Source organism: Myotis daubentonii, chromosome 3, assembly GCF_963259705.1.
Source record: "Myotis daubentonii chromosome 3, mMyoDau2.1, whole genome shotgun sequence".
NCBI classification, from domain to species: domain Eukaryota; kingdom Metazoa; phylum Chordata; class Mammalia; order Chiroptera; family Vespertilionidae; genus Myotis; species Myotis daubentonii.
The window spans coordinates 188,880,885-188,893,865 of record NC_081842.1 but is presented as its reverse complement, the minus strand read 5'-3'; the positions used below and the strand labels follow the sequence as shown (position 1 = coordinate 188,893,865).

Here is a 12,981-nt window from a genome sequence, read left to right as displayed (position 1 = left end):
CACAAAAAACACAGAGTCTACCTGAGAGTAATTAGCAATAGGAATAAAATGTCGAAAATAGGCGTGGAAGCAGCAAGAAGAGAAGTGCCTTGGAAGTGGTAGTGGAGCCATTTTTGTTTACTTGAGACTAAAACAGGATAAGCCTTATTGATCCGGGCCATATTCAGTTAGGTTTATTTTCTTTCTTGCCTAGAGAACTCTGTTATGTTGATCAATAAATCTCTTACAGCAGTTAGGCAGTTCTCAGGAGCCAGAAGAGCTGAGTCTTTGTGTCCAAGAATTGCTGGACATGCATTCCTTTCTGACTACACACCATGCTGATAAGCAACATGACTCACTATGTGGTTGCTGCCTCCAGAGGAATTTGCTGACTGTTTTCCTCTCCAATTCTGTGTATCTCTGGAGACCTTAGATTTTTAACAGAGATGACCAGGCTCAGAAGGTAGAGAAAGACCTTCCAATTGGCATTTTCATACCATGTCCTTCAGTCATCATCCCAGTGCCAGGTTGTTTCCTCCAACACTCCCTCCTTCTCCACCCCAGACCCTCAGTAGGTTCTGTAATGTAACTTTCAGAAATAGCAGAACTTCAGCCATCTCAGTGTCCTGGCTAAGGAGCAAGTGATACAATGTGGAAAAAATGTGGTTACTCAATTCATTTCACAAAACAAGATGTTTTTTGTATGTGTAAGCCTGTTCTCTCTCTAGTCGTACCATTACTTCCTTCTTTTTTACCTTCTGGTCATTAGTGTGTAAATGTGAAAAAAAATGGAAACTAATGAGATTGTTTCTTGCTTGCAGTAAGTAGGAAAAAATACCAATATTTAATATTCTTTTAAACACGTTATTTCATGTTATCTTCCTGGTAACTCTGAACTAGAAATAATTATTTTCAGATATATTTTATTTATGAGAAAAGCAAAGTTCAGAGGATTAAGTGACTTGATTTTGTTGATATCCCAGTCTAGAGGGGCAGGCCTTGGAGATCTTTCAGTAGGACCAGCTGTCAGGGCCGTCACTTTGAGCCATATTGCCTTCACACATCTCTCGTCTACTCTCCCCATTCTCCTCTGGGCTCTCCTTAAAGCTTCATTTGAGACTCTGAATTTTGGCTTCCAGATTCCTGATATGAAATAAGAAAGAAGCAGTGTCAGAGCATTGAACTTGGGTCTAATCCCAACTAGGATTAGAGCAAATCATTCCAAAATGTGAGAGGTTGAACTAGATCGGGTGGGTAATGTCCAGTCTGCACTTGGGCCATATAAGGCCTGCAAAATCATTTGATCTGGCCCTGCCAAGGCAACCCCAGGCGGGACTCGAAATTCAATAAATCTAGGAGCTTTTTTCATAGCAACATAAATTTAAGTGAATTATATTAATCAAATAATGTTATAAATATCCAAATGGCCCTTGATAGGAAAAAGGTCCCCTACCCCTGAACTAGATGATCCCTAAGGGCCCCTCCACCCCTGTAATGCTGTATAGTTTTCTGATCTTGGGGATGAGTAACAGTGACACCTGTGACCATCTCCTACTTGATTTCAGATCCCTCACCTCATCTACCACCTAGTTCAGCCCTCTACTCATAGAGGGCTCTGCCCCGCTAAGAGGACTCCTGCATGCCAGCTGTTTCTCCTTTGCTAAGCCAGATCCTTTTTAGCTCCTAAACTCCTGGGGCCAAGCCAACCTTGATGGATAGCAAATACCAAGTTTGCAACTAATCCAGGGTATCCTATCGAATAAAAGAGAAACATGGTAATTAGCATATGACCGCTACCCTTCCCATTAGCTAATCAGGGAGATATGCAAATTAACTGCCAGCCAAGATGGCGGCCGGCAGCCAGGCAGCTTGAAACTAACATGAGGCTTGCTTGCTTCAGTGACGGAGGACTCCAAGGTTCCCCGCCTGCCTTGCCGGCCTCTGAGCCTGCAGTTTGAAACATTGTAACAAATGTAGAAGCTAAACAAAACCCCAGAAACCTGCTTTCAGCGTGCCGGGATCTCAGAGCTGGAGTTATACATTGTTTCGATTATAGAACCCAAACAAACCAGATACTTGCTTTCAGCAGCAGAGGCCTCAGAGCTGGAGCCAGAGCTAAAGCTGGCCTAGAATTAAGAAAAAAAGGAGCACTTGGGAGCTTCAGCCCTCAGCCACTCACTCAGACTGGCCAGGCACCCCAGTGTGGACCCCCACCCTGAAGGGTGTGTGACCAGCTGCAAACAGCCATCCCCTCACCCAGGCTGGCCAGGCACCCCAGTGGGGACCTCCACCTTGAAGGGTGTGTGACCAGCTGCAAACAGCCATCATCCCCTCACCCAGGCTGGCCAGGCACCCGTGGGGACCCCCACCCTGAAGGGTGTGTGACCAGCTGCAAACAGCCATCATCCCCTCACCCAGGCTGGCCAGGCACCCCAGTGGGGACCCCCACCCTGATCCAGGACACCCTTCAGGGCAAACCAGCCAACCCCACCCATGTACCAGGCCTCTATCCTATATAGTAAAAGGGTAATATGCCTCCCAGCACTGGGATCAGCGTGACAGGGGGCAGCGCCCAAACCCCCTGATCACCCTGCAGCTCTGTGTGTGACAGGGGGCGGGGCCACAACCTCCCTATCCACCCTCCTCTGTTCGTGACAGGGGAAGGCGCCCCAACCTCCTGATCAGCCCTACTCTGAGCCTGATATGGGGGACCTCCCCAACCCCCTGATCACCCTGCGGCTCTGTGTGTGACAGGGTGGGGCGCCCCAACCCCCTGAGCAACCCTGCTCTGTGCGTGACAGGGTATGGAGCCCCAACCCCCCGATGGACCCTGCTCTGTGCATGACAGGGGGCAGTGCCCCAACCCCCGGATTGGCCCTGCTCTGTGCGTGACGGGGTGGCGCCACAACCTCCCCATCGACCCTGCTCTGTGCATGACAGGGGGCGGCGCCCCAACTCCCCAATTGGCCCTGCTCTGAGCCCGACCAGGGGCTGCACCTAGGGATTGGGCCTGCCCTCTGCCACCCGGGAGCAGGCCTAAGCCAGCAGGGCGTTATCTCCCGAGGGGTCCCAGACTGCGAGAGGGCACAGGCCAGGCTGAGGGACCCCCCCCCCCCTACCCCCCAAGTGCACAAATTTTTGTGCACTGGGCCTCTAGTTTAGTTATTTTCTTAGCTCATCACTTTTTGTTTCTGTGACTTAAAATTGAAAACAGAGCTATGCATTGCTTTTTAAATTTAAGAAACCAAATACAAAGTTCAGTGCATTTGGCATAGTCATTAATGCTAATTAGGCCTTTAGCTCTCATAATAATCCACTTAACATCCCTTGCTCTGATTTCAAGCTGGGCAAGCCAGTTTCATATTTTAGTTTAGCTTCCTAAGTAATTTTACAACAGTAAGAGAACATGAGATGCAAGCTACTTCATACTTATATTTTTATTATAAATCTATTGCATTCTGGGTTATACATCAGACTTTTGTGACTTCATGTAGTGTGAGCTGGGTCTGGCTGCTTTCTATATGCTGTCACAAATGTAGGAGTCCAATAGAAGTGCTGAGCATACCTGTTGGAGTAAATGGTCAGCCAGGCCTCGTTTACCCTTCAGTCTACCCTTTTTACCTGTGGCATTGTACAGAGAGAAAACAAAATCTGACTCACGGCTGTGGTTGATGTGCAGGATTATTACCCTGGTCTGGAGAGTTAAGAATTTGATGCTTAAAAACAAATGTCAGAATGTCTCTTCCTTTTTTTCCTGTGATGAAACATATAAAATGTGTTTCCCTTATATTATGGATGGTCTCTTCCTGTTGTAAAACTACATAAAAAACACACACACTTTAACACTTTGGGATTCTGGGTCAGAAAGAGGGTTAGTTAAACCATAATCCAAATCTACGCAAGAAAAAACAAAGGTAGAGGCAAGAATAACACAACCAGGGCTAACCTGTAGGTTCCAGCACGTAGGTTAACTGATGGGCTGTCTGATTTTCCTCAGCCAGCCAGCCATTCAAGTTCTAACAAGGCAAGTTCTAATAAGTCACGACTAAGGGCTGGTCATTGGATCATTTGATGGGGATTCTGCCTTTAGAGTTTACAGTTTTGTGAGCATCTAGACAGAGAATTGCAACTTTATGGTAATAAAGTTCAAAAGGGCCCCTAAACCTAAATTGAAGGATTGGAAGTTGAAGGTTAGGGAAGGCTTCCAAATGAAGTATCTAAACTGAAACCTGAAGAATGGAGAGGGAAAGAAAGAGTTCTAGCTAGCAGAGAGAACAGATGAGTGGAGGCCTGAGGTTTTTTTTAAATGCAGTTGAAGAACTCAAAAAAGTTTAAATGACCAGCTTGTAGGGTGTAAGGAGGGGAGTGGAAAGAGATAAGCCTGGGGAGGAAGGCACAGGAAATGCACAGCTTCCCTTTATATCATTTTAAGGATCTAGGTCTTGACCCCAAGAACAATGAGAGGCATTGAATGGGCTTTAATTAGTGGACTTGCAGGTCAAATTTGTGTTTTAGAAGAACCATTCTTGTAGCAGTGAAATGATGGGTGGCTTCCAGAAGCTGAAGGCAGAGATCTGAGTTAACAGGCTGTTCTAGTATTCCAGGTGAGAAAGAGAATCGAGGCAGTGGCATTGTAGTGACATGGATAAGATTGAGGGACATATTCTTTGAATAAAGAAGCCAAAATGTGAGTTCTTAAAGTTTATTTTAATACCCATCACAACTATTTACTTAGCAAGTAGCTACCACTGTAACATGTAAAATAATGTTAGTTTTTCAATATAAGCATTAATATGGGAGCTAAAATTCTTCTTTCTGCTATGTCTAGAAAGTTAGGATTTATTTCTACCTGCATCCTTATTAAATGAAACTAGTTTACTAACTTCATATTTATATTCCTAGCATTTGGGACATGGTTATTCAATAATAATTGCTAAGTGAAATATACCATGCTATATTTTCTCATTTCATTTCTATTCATTATCACCTAAAGCTAATATTCACTTAATTATAAAAGTGAGAATGCTACTGCAGTTTTAATAACAGGTTAAATTATTTAAACTAATGCTTTATTTTTCAAATGATGGAAACCTTGTAGCCAAAAATAAGAGTGGCAAGGGGCACTCATATCAGAGAGGCTCATCTCCAAGCCCACATTCACCCACCTCTCTGTCACTAAACATTTGTGCACCTCTATACCTGGACTGTCCCCTTCCCTTCCACCCAACTGCTTTTTCTACTAGGCCACAGTGAGCAGGACAGTGTCCTGTCTACAGGAAACTCTGGCACCCAATATTCCCCTCTTGTCTCCTGAGAAGATGTGTTTCACTGACCATGTAAGAAAAAGTGTGGGCACATTGGGAAATAAGTGAAATAAATTATTTGGTGCTTTAACAAGGGCAGCCACTTGGCTACTTTTCCTTTTACCCTCTCAGATATATTAGTTCCAGCCCCCCTCCCCCCGCCCCCCATACACACACACTACTATCTCTGTCCTTATTTCCGTTCTGGCCTTGTACTCTAACCACATCTGGAAACTCTGGCCTTTATTCATCTATCCAACAATTGTAGTGCAACCTTGTGTTAGCAGTGTTAGGCTCAGTGTAAGTGAAAAAGAAGTGCCTCCTTTCCAGATGGATTGAGTGATTTAAATAAAAAATGGGTGTACAAATGCATAGCACCATGTAGCACATAGTGGATGTCTACTATATGTTAGTTTTATCTGAATTAGGATGCCTAGACATCCTAGGACCGTGGTTGGCAAACTGTGGCTCACAAGCCACATACGGCTCTTTGGCCCCCTGAGTGTGGCTCTTCCACAAAATACCACGTGGGCATGCACATACAGTGTGATTGAAACTTCGTGGCCCATGCGCAGAAGTCGGTTTTCGGCCTGGGCGAGTCTATTTTGAAGAAGTACTGTTGATATTTGGCTCTGTTGACTAATGAGTTTGCCGACCACTGTCCTAGGAAAAGGGAACTACCCACACAGAGGCATTTTAAGTACTCTATTTTAGTCAGGAAAACTATATGAGATGAGGTTTGTACAGTGAACCAGAACTCCCATAACTGGTTTTCTCATATTGTATGCTTGTTGTACACAAATAGAAATAGGAATATGAGAAATTAAAATGAGTGGCACTAGATTATGAAACAGGCAATCTGGGTTCTCTTACTGATTCTAATTATATCTTCCCAAGGGACAGAAAAATCCTGTTCCATGCCTCCCTTCCAGCTTTCCTGAGCTGACCTTTTAGGGTTTACAGTTCTCTTTCCTGCCTTCACTAACCACAGATACCTGAGAATGGTAGCAATTTTTTGGCATGTGTAACAAAACAGTTGGCATCTCTCAAACTTCCTGGAATAGCGAGGAGTAACTTAGGCAGTTCATATATTTGACCTACCGCACCTGCTGCTTTCTTGGGAATACTTAGATCCATGTAGTTTTCTTTGACAAGCTCTTATTATAACACCAACTTTACGCCAGTACCAATACACATCAACTTGCAAAGTCCTCCATTTTAAATAAGTATAATTTTTTAGGAAATATCCTATATAATAAAAGCCTAATATGCTAAGTGTCCGGTCGTTCGGTCGTCAGTTCAACCAATCAAAGTGTAATATGCTAATGATATGGTAAGGCCACTCAACTGCTTGCTCTGATATGCACTGACCACCAGGGGGCAGACACTTTGACCTGTAGGTTAGCTTGCTGCTGGAGTCCAGCCGATTGGGACTGAGCAAAATGGGCTGGACACGCCCTGGAGCCCTCCTGCAGTCCCTCTCCGGCTAGCCAACCTCCCACGTCCCTCCCCAGCCCCGATCATGCACCGGTGGGGTCCCCCTGCCTGGCCTGTGCCCTCTCGCAATACGGGACCCCTCGGGGGATGTCGGAGAGCTGGTTTTGGCCCGATTCCGCAGGCCAGGCCGAGGGACCCCACTGGTGCATGAATTCATGCACTGGGCCTCTAGATACAGTTACAAATGAGAATTTCTGTATATCAATAATGACTAGAAGAAAAACAAAACAAATATTCATGTATATCAAGAAGATGAGGGAAACTTGGCAAACCCTTAAAGCAAAGAAAAACAAGATTATAAGGGTGGGTGATTTGGCAAAAAGGCAGGAGTTGGTAAGATTTTAAGATTCATTGTCTTATACTACAGAAAGCTGACTGTGTTCATTTGACTGTGGCTGATTAGCAGGTGCTTCCTCACAATGTGCTTTCATGCCACCTCCCTGAGTAGCTTAGGCATCTGAGAAGACATAGCCCTCCACTTGCTAAAATTGCTCTTGAATCCTCTTAGCTATTGCCCTAGACAGCTAAAGTCAGTCACTCCTTTGAGTTTCAGTAATTTGAGGTTTTTGAAGTTGGCTTATAGCCCCATCATGCATGGTTTTATTATCCTTCTGTTTTTCCCCAGTCTGTATAGATTTATCAGCCTAAGAAGACCCCAGGAAAACACGAAATGTCTTTATAATTGCAGAGATGCTCTATTCATGCCGTAGGAATAAGGGTCAAGAGGGAAAGAAGGAGCTGGATGTAGAGAACTGCAAGTGTTAACTGAGTTAGATAGGAGCAGAAGGCAACCCATGCTTTATTGAATGAACTGGAATTTAAGGGAATGGAGTTTCAGCCTTGGCATCAGCCCAGCTGGCAGCACATAACCCAGCCAAGTTGAGCAAAGCTAATAAAGAACACATCCTCTAAATTACTATGCCAAGACCAATGATACACTGCTGTGAATGAAAACAAGATCCCAGGCCAGAAACTGATAAACTAAATGGGTTTCCCCATGTTCTTATTTTCTTTTCCATGGTTTATGTTCTATGTTGTGCAGATACACACACACACACACACACACACACACACACAAGCTGGGCTTACTTACATTTTATGAATCTGTTTCTAGTTCCATATACAGTATTCATGCTGCAGAGAGGAGAGAGCTGATAATGAATTCTTTTGGACAACTAAAATTCCTAACTAAGGATTATTGGAGAAACCTAGAAATCAGCAATACCCTGATGTCCTTCATTATTATAAATTAGACATGTTTGGTTCTTTATCTTCCTTTCTTTACTTGAGGATATGTTCTTGTTTTGTAATTGCTTTCAGGGTAATATAGTGGAAAGAGCATGGACTTTGGAGACCAAAAAATCCAGATTCAAATCCTAGCGTTAGCTATGTGTTCTTTGGCAAGTCTTTTAACCTCTGGAGTTCAGTTTTATCTTTCACATATCCAAGTGTAATGATTGTCTCGAAAAAGAACTTGTTTATTTTTTAAAATATATTTATTAAATTTATTGGGGTGGAACTTATAGGTTTCAGTTGTGGGTTTCTATGTTACAAGATCTGTATATTGCACCATGTGCCCACCATCCAAAATCAAATCTTCTCTGTCACCATATATTAGGACCCCCTTCACCCCCACTCCCTTCCCTCTGGCAACCACCACTATTGATTATTTGAGTTGGCACTTGCAAGCTAAAGTGCCACTTTTTTTTCATGGAACATCATCTTTACTTAAAAAAACAACTGACTTGGATATTTGGCAGACACTTTCTCCAAAATTAAGTGAGCTGGGCACTTCAAGGAAGACAACGTATAAACATTTGTTGTGAGTGATAAATTTAAACTTTCAGGCAAAAATTACAATTTTGGAAAACTTCTATCTACCAACATGAGCTTAACATCTTCCCAATATGTAAAGATTTCAGCGTCACCCTTTACTATGTTATATCCCATCTAGAAGTTATTTTGGTTAAGATTCAGCCAGTTTTAATTAATATTAAATATGAGATTTCAGGAAGGTAAAAAGCCATAGAATGTTGGAATCTCAGGGTCAGAAGTCATCAAATTCAATCTCCCACCTAACTCAGGACTCACCTTAAGACCATCCCCTAAAAAAACCTCATCTGCCGAACTGGTTTGGCTCAGTGGATAGAGCATCGGCCTGTGGACTGAGGGGTCCTAGGTTCGGTTCCGGTCAAGGGCATGTGCCTTGTTTGCGGGCACATCCCCGGTGGGGGGCATGCAGGAGGCAGCTGATCGATCTCTCTCATCGATGTTTCTAACTCTCTATCCCTCTCCCTTCTTCTCTGTAAAAAATCAATAAAATATATATTTAAAAACAAAAAAACAAAACAAAACAAAAAACCTCATGTATCCCTCAAATTCTTCCAGAGCCAGGGAGATTATAATCTCTCAAAGGAGCACCTTCCTTTTGCTTATGATAGCCTTAATGGCTAAAAATATTCTTTTTTTTATTTTATTTTGAGCTGAAATCTGCTTTCCCCCAGTTTCTTTCCATTGGCTCAAATTTTGTTTTTGTCTTTTAATTTTTTTAAATATATTTTTATTGAAAAGAAAGGGGAGAGAGAGAGAGAGAGAGAGAGAGAGAGAGAGAGAGAGAGAGAATCATTGATTAACTGCCTCCTGCATGCTCTCCACTGGGGATTGAGCCCACCATCTGGGCATGTGCCCTTGACTGGAATCAAACCCGGGACCCTTCAGCCCTCAGGCTGATGTTCTATCCACTGAGCCAAAACCAGCTAGAGCTCTTTTGATTTTTTATTGATTGTTAGGAAGGGAGAGAAAGAAAGAGAAACACAGATTTGAGAGTGAAACATTGATCCACTACCTCCTGTATGCCCCCTACTGCGGATGGAGCTGGCAACCCAGGCATGTGCCCTGACCTGGAATTCAACCGGCAAACTTTTAGTGCTCAGGAAAACACCCAGCCAGGGCTCAAATTTGTTTCTTGTTTCATATGAAACCTTTTTAGATAGCTCTTGATACTCTTGTTCCTCCAGATCTTTTTTCTTTAGATATTCCCGAGATTGGATCGTTTATAAGCTCCTCGTCAGCTTGGACTCTCTTCTTGATCCATTTCAATTTACAGTGTTGTGCCTAGGGTGAACTCTGCACATCAGCGATGGCCTAACTAGTGTAGAATGGAGGCACTCTCACTTCCCTTAGAAAGGAATTACACTGTGACCTAACTGTTGAAGATAAGGGTTGTATTTTTTCTATGTTTATATTCTCAATGGTCACAGTACATGCTTAATGTTACCCCTTATTTAGTCTCAGCACAAGTTGAACTTCTGGGCATCATGACTATGTTAGGTAAGGGGATTTTCTGGTAGTTTTTGTATTTTGCTACTTAGGGGTAGGAATGGTAATTCACAAGATTTGGAAAGTGCTTTTATAATCTCTCTTTTATCATAATACCCAGGTAGTGATAAACCAAATATTTTCCTCAATAAAAGGTTTCATCAAATAAGAGGAACCTCCCTCTTTCCCCATAACTTTTCTTCATTCAAATCAGTAGCAATTATGTAGCACCTGATCTGTAGAAACATGGAAGCCTGCCTTAGGGATGAATTCATTTACATTCACATAGTCAATAATTGCAGTATACTGTATAGCCAGTTTTATTAGAACTTTCCGTGGAAAAGAATGTAGGTCATAAAATATGTTAAACATCATAATAACCCATCATTCAAAGAAGTTAAGTGATTTTCAAGGACCTGAACCCAGCTCCATGGATTTCTGACTTCAGAATTCATGTTCTTTCTACTGTAACACACTTCACTTTTCTATGCCTCAAAGGAAGTTTAGAGATAACCATTAGGTAAATACGTCTGAGATAATTGTGAGAAATATTGAGTAAGATAATGAATGTTAAAGTACTTTGAGAATTGTGAAATGTAATTCTTATGGGAAGAGTTTCCATCAGTGATTTTGGAAATGCATAGTGAAATCTACCAGAAATTCCAGGGCCCTTTTTTACCTGGCAGGATTGGGATGAGTTTGAAATGTGTATTGCAAGTAGAATGAGAAGGATCAAGAGTGGGAGATAGTACAACTGGACAAGAGAAGTCAGTCAGTTTTCTAGGCCAGTCACTACCAGCTGTTCAGCCATAGAAAATATAATACTATAGCTCTCACAGAGAAAGGCATTCCTAACTGAGTAAGGCCACCTGTATATGTGGGTGTACAACCAACTATGCCAATTGAGATATTCCTAGGAAATTTAATTTTCATGGAAATAAAAGGGATTGGAAAAGCCGTCTAGGGGCACTGGGTAGGACCCCCTACCTCACCTCAGGATATTTTGAGTATGTGCAAGTTTCTCTGTCCTTTGTTACACTTCTGGTATAGCTACTGGTAGTCTGTCTCTGCTTTATAACAGCTGGAAGTCTATTTGGATATGGGGCTTATGGCGCCTCTTATTAGTTACATGTACTTTTTAGTGACAGTGCATCACCACACTTTTTTCGTGTGTGTGTGTGTGTGTGTATAGAATTATGTTAAAACTAGGGGCCTGGTGCACAAAATTCATGCACTGGGTGTGTGGGGGTGGGGACTGTCCCTCAGCCCAGCCTGCCCCCTCGCACATACTGGGAGCCCTCAGGCGTTGACCCCCATCACCCTCCAATCGCAGGATCGGCCCCTTGCCCAGGCCTGACGCCTCTGACAGAGGCGTCAGGCCTGGGCAGGGTACCCACATTTCCCCCATCACTGGTTCTGCCCCCAGACCCCTCCGATTGCTGGCTCTGCCCCTTGCCCAGGCCTGATGCCTTGGCCAGAGGCGTAGACCCCCATCACCCTCCGATCGCCTGATCGGCCCCTTGCCCAGGCCTGACGCCTCCGCCAGAGGTGTCAGGCTTGGACAGGGGACCCCCATCTCCCCCCGATCACTGGCTCTGGCCCCCGCCCAGGCCTGAGGCCTCTGGCCCAGGAATCATGCCTGGGCAGGGGACCCCCATCTCCCTCTGATTGCTTGCTCCACCCCCCTCCCAAGCCTGACGCCTCTGGCCCAGGCATCAGGCCTGGGCAAGGGGACCATCATATCCCCCAATCCCTGGCTCCGCCCCCCGCCCAGGCCTGATGCCTCGGCCAGAGGAGTTGACCCTCATCACCCTCCGATCACCAATCACCGGTTCGGCCCCTTGACCAGGCCTGAGGCCTCCGGCAGAGGTGTCAGGCCTGGGCAGGGGATCCCCAGCTCCCCGCGGTTGCAAACTCCGCCCCTGCCCAGGCCTAACACCTCTGGCCTAGGCTTCCGGCCTGGGCAGCGGGGACCTGCAGTGGCAGCGGGGGGGCGCCGCGATCGCGCAGGCTCCGCCCCTGCCCCTGCAGGACGCCTCTGGCTGAGGCATCCGGCCCGGGCAGTGGGGACCCGCAGCTGCAGCGGCCCTGCGATCGTGGGCTTCGCTTTAGGCCCAGGCAAGGGACCCCTAGCTCCTGGGACTGCCAGCTTCGACCGTGCCCAGCTCCCATCGCTGGCTCCACCCCTACTTCCTGCTATCACTGGCCAGGGTGGCAAAGGCACCTGATTCTCCGATCATGGCTGGGGGGCAGGGCAAAGGCGGCCCCAGGGCCGCCTTTGCCCTGTCCCCCAGCTCTTAGCTCCCCCCTGGGTTTCCGATCACTGTCAGTGGCAGGGGGCTTCTTCCTGCTTTCCCTTTCGCCTCCCTGCATTGTGCCTACATATGCAAATTAACCGCCATCTTGTTGGCAGTTAACTGCCAATCTTAGTTGGCAGTTAACTGCCAATCTTAGTTGGCAGTTAATTTGCATATAGCCCTGATTAGCCAATGAAAAGGGTAGCGTAGTACGCCAATTACCATTTTTCTCTTTTATTCGTGTAGATAACATAAATAAAATAATATTAACAACTTAACTGACTTGGCAAGAGCGTAACCCACAATGGCATCAAAACAAAAAAGAAGTATTAAATTTTTTTAGCTCCACATTAATATTGATAATATAGATTATCTTTATTAAGAGTTACCCAGAAGTAAAGTTCAAAATAATACCATACAAATTAAATAGGTGAAAAGAGGGAAAGTTGGGGAAGGCTTTTGCAGATTTGCTGAAGGATGCCTAGACTATCAAGTACAAGGCACAAGCTAAGGAAAAAAATGATTCTGAAATTCAAAACACAGGGCATATATTCAGAAAATTAAAGTCAGACAAAGAATAATATAAT

At 44.6% G+C, this 12,981-nt stretch overlaps 1 protein-coding gene across 24 annotated transcripts in view; it reads left to right on the top strand.

Annotated features, from left to right (window-relative positions):
• The window catches only part of SCMH1 (Scm polycomb group protein homolog 1), a 136,786-nt gene that overhangs the window by 85,721 nt on the left and 38,084 nt on the right, over positions 1-12,981 (top strand). The window lies entirely within an intron of this gene.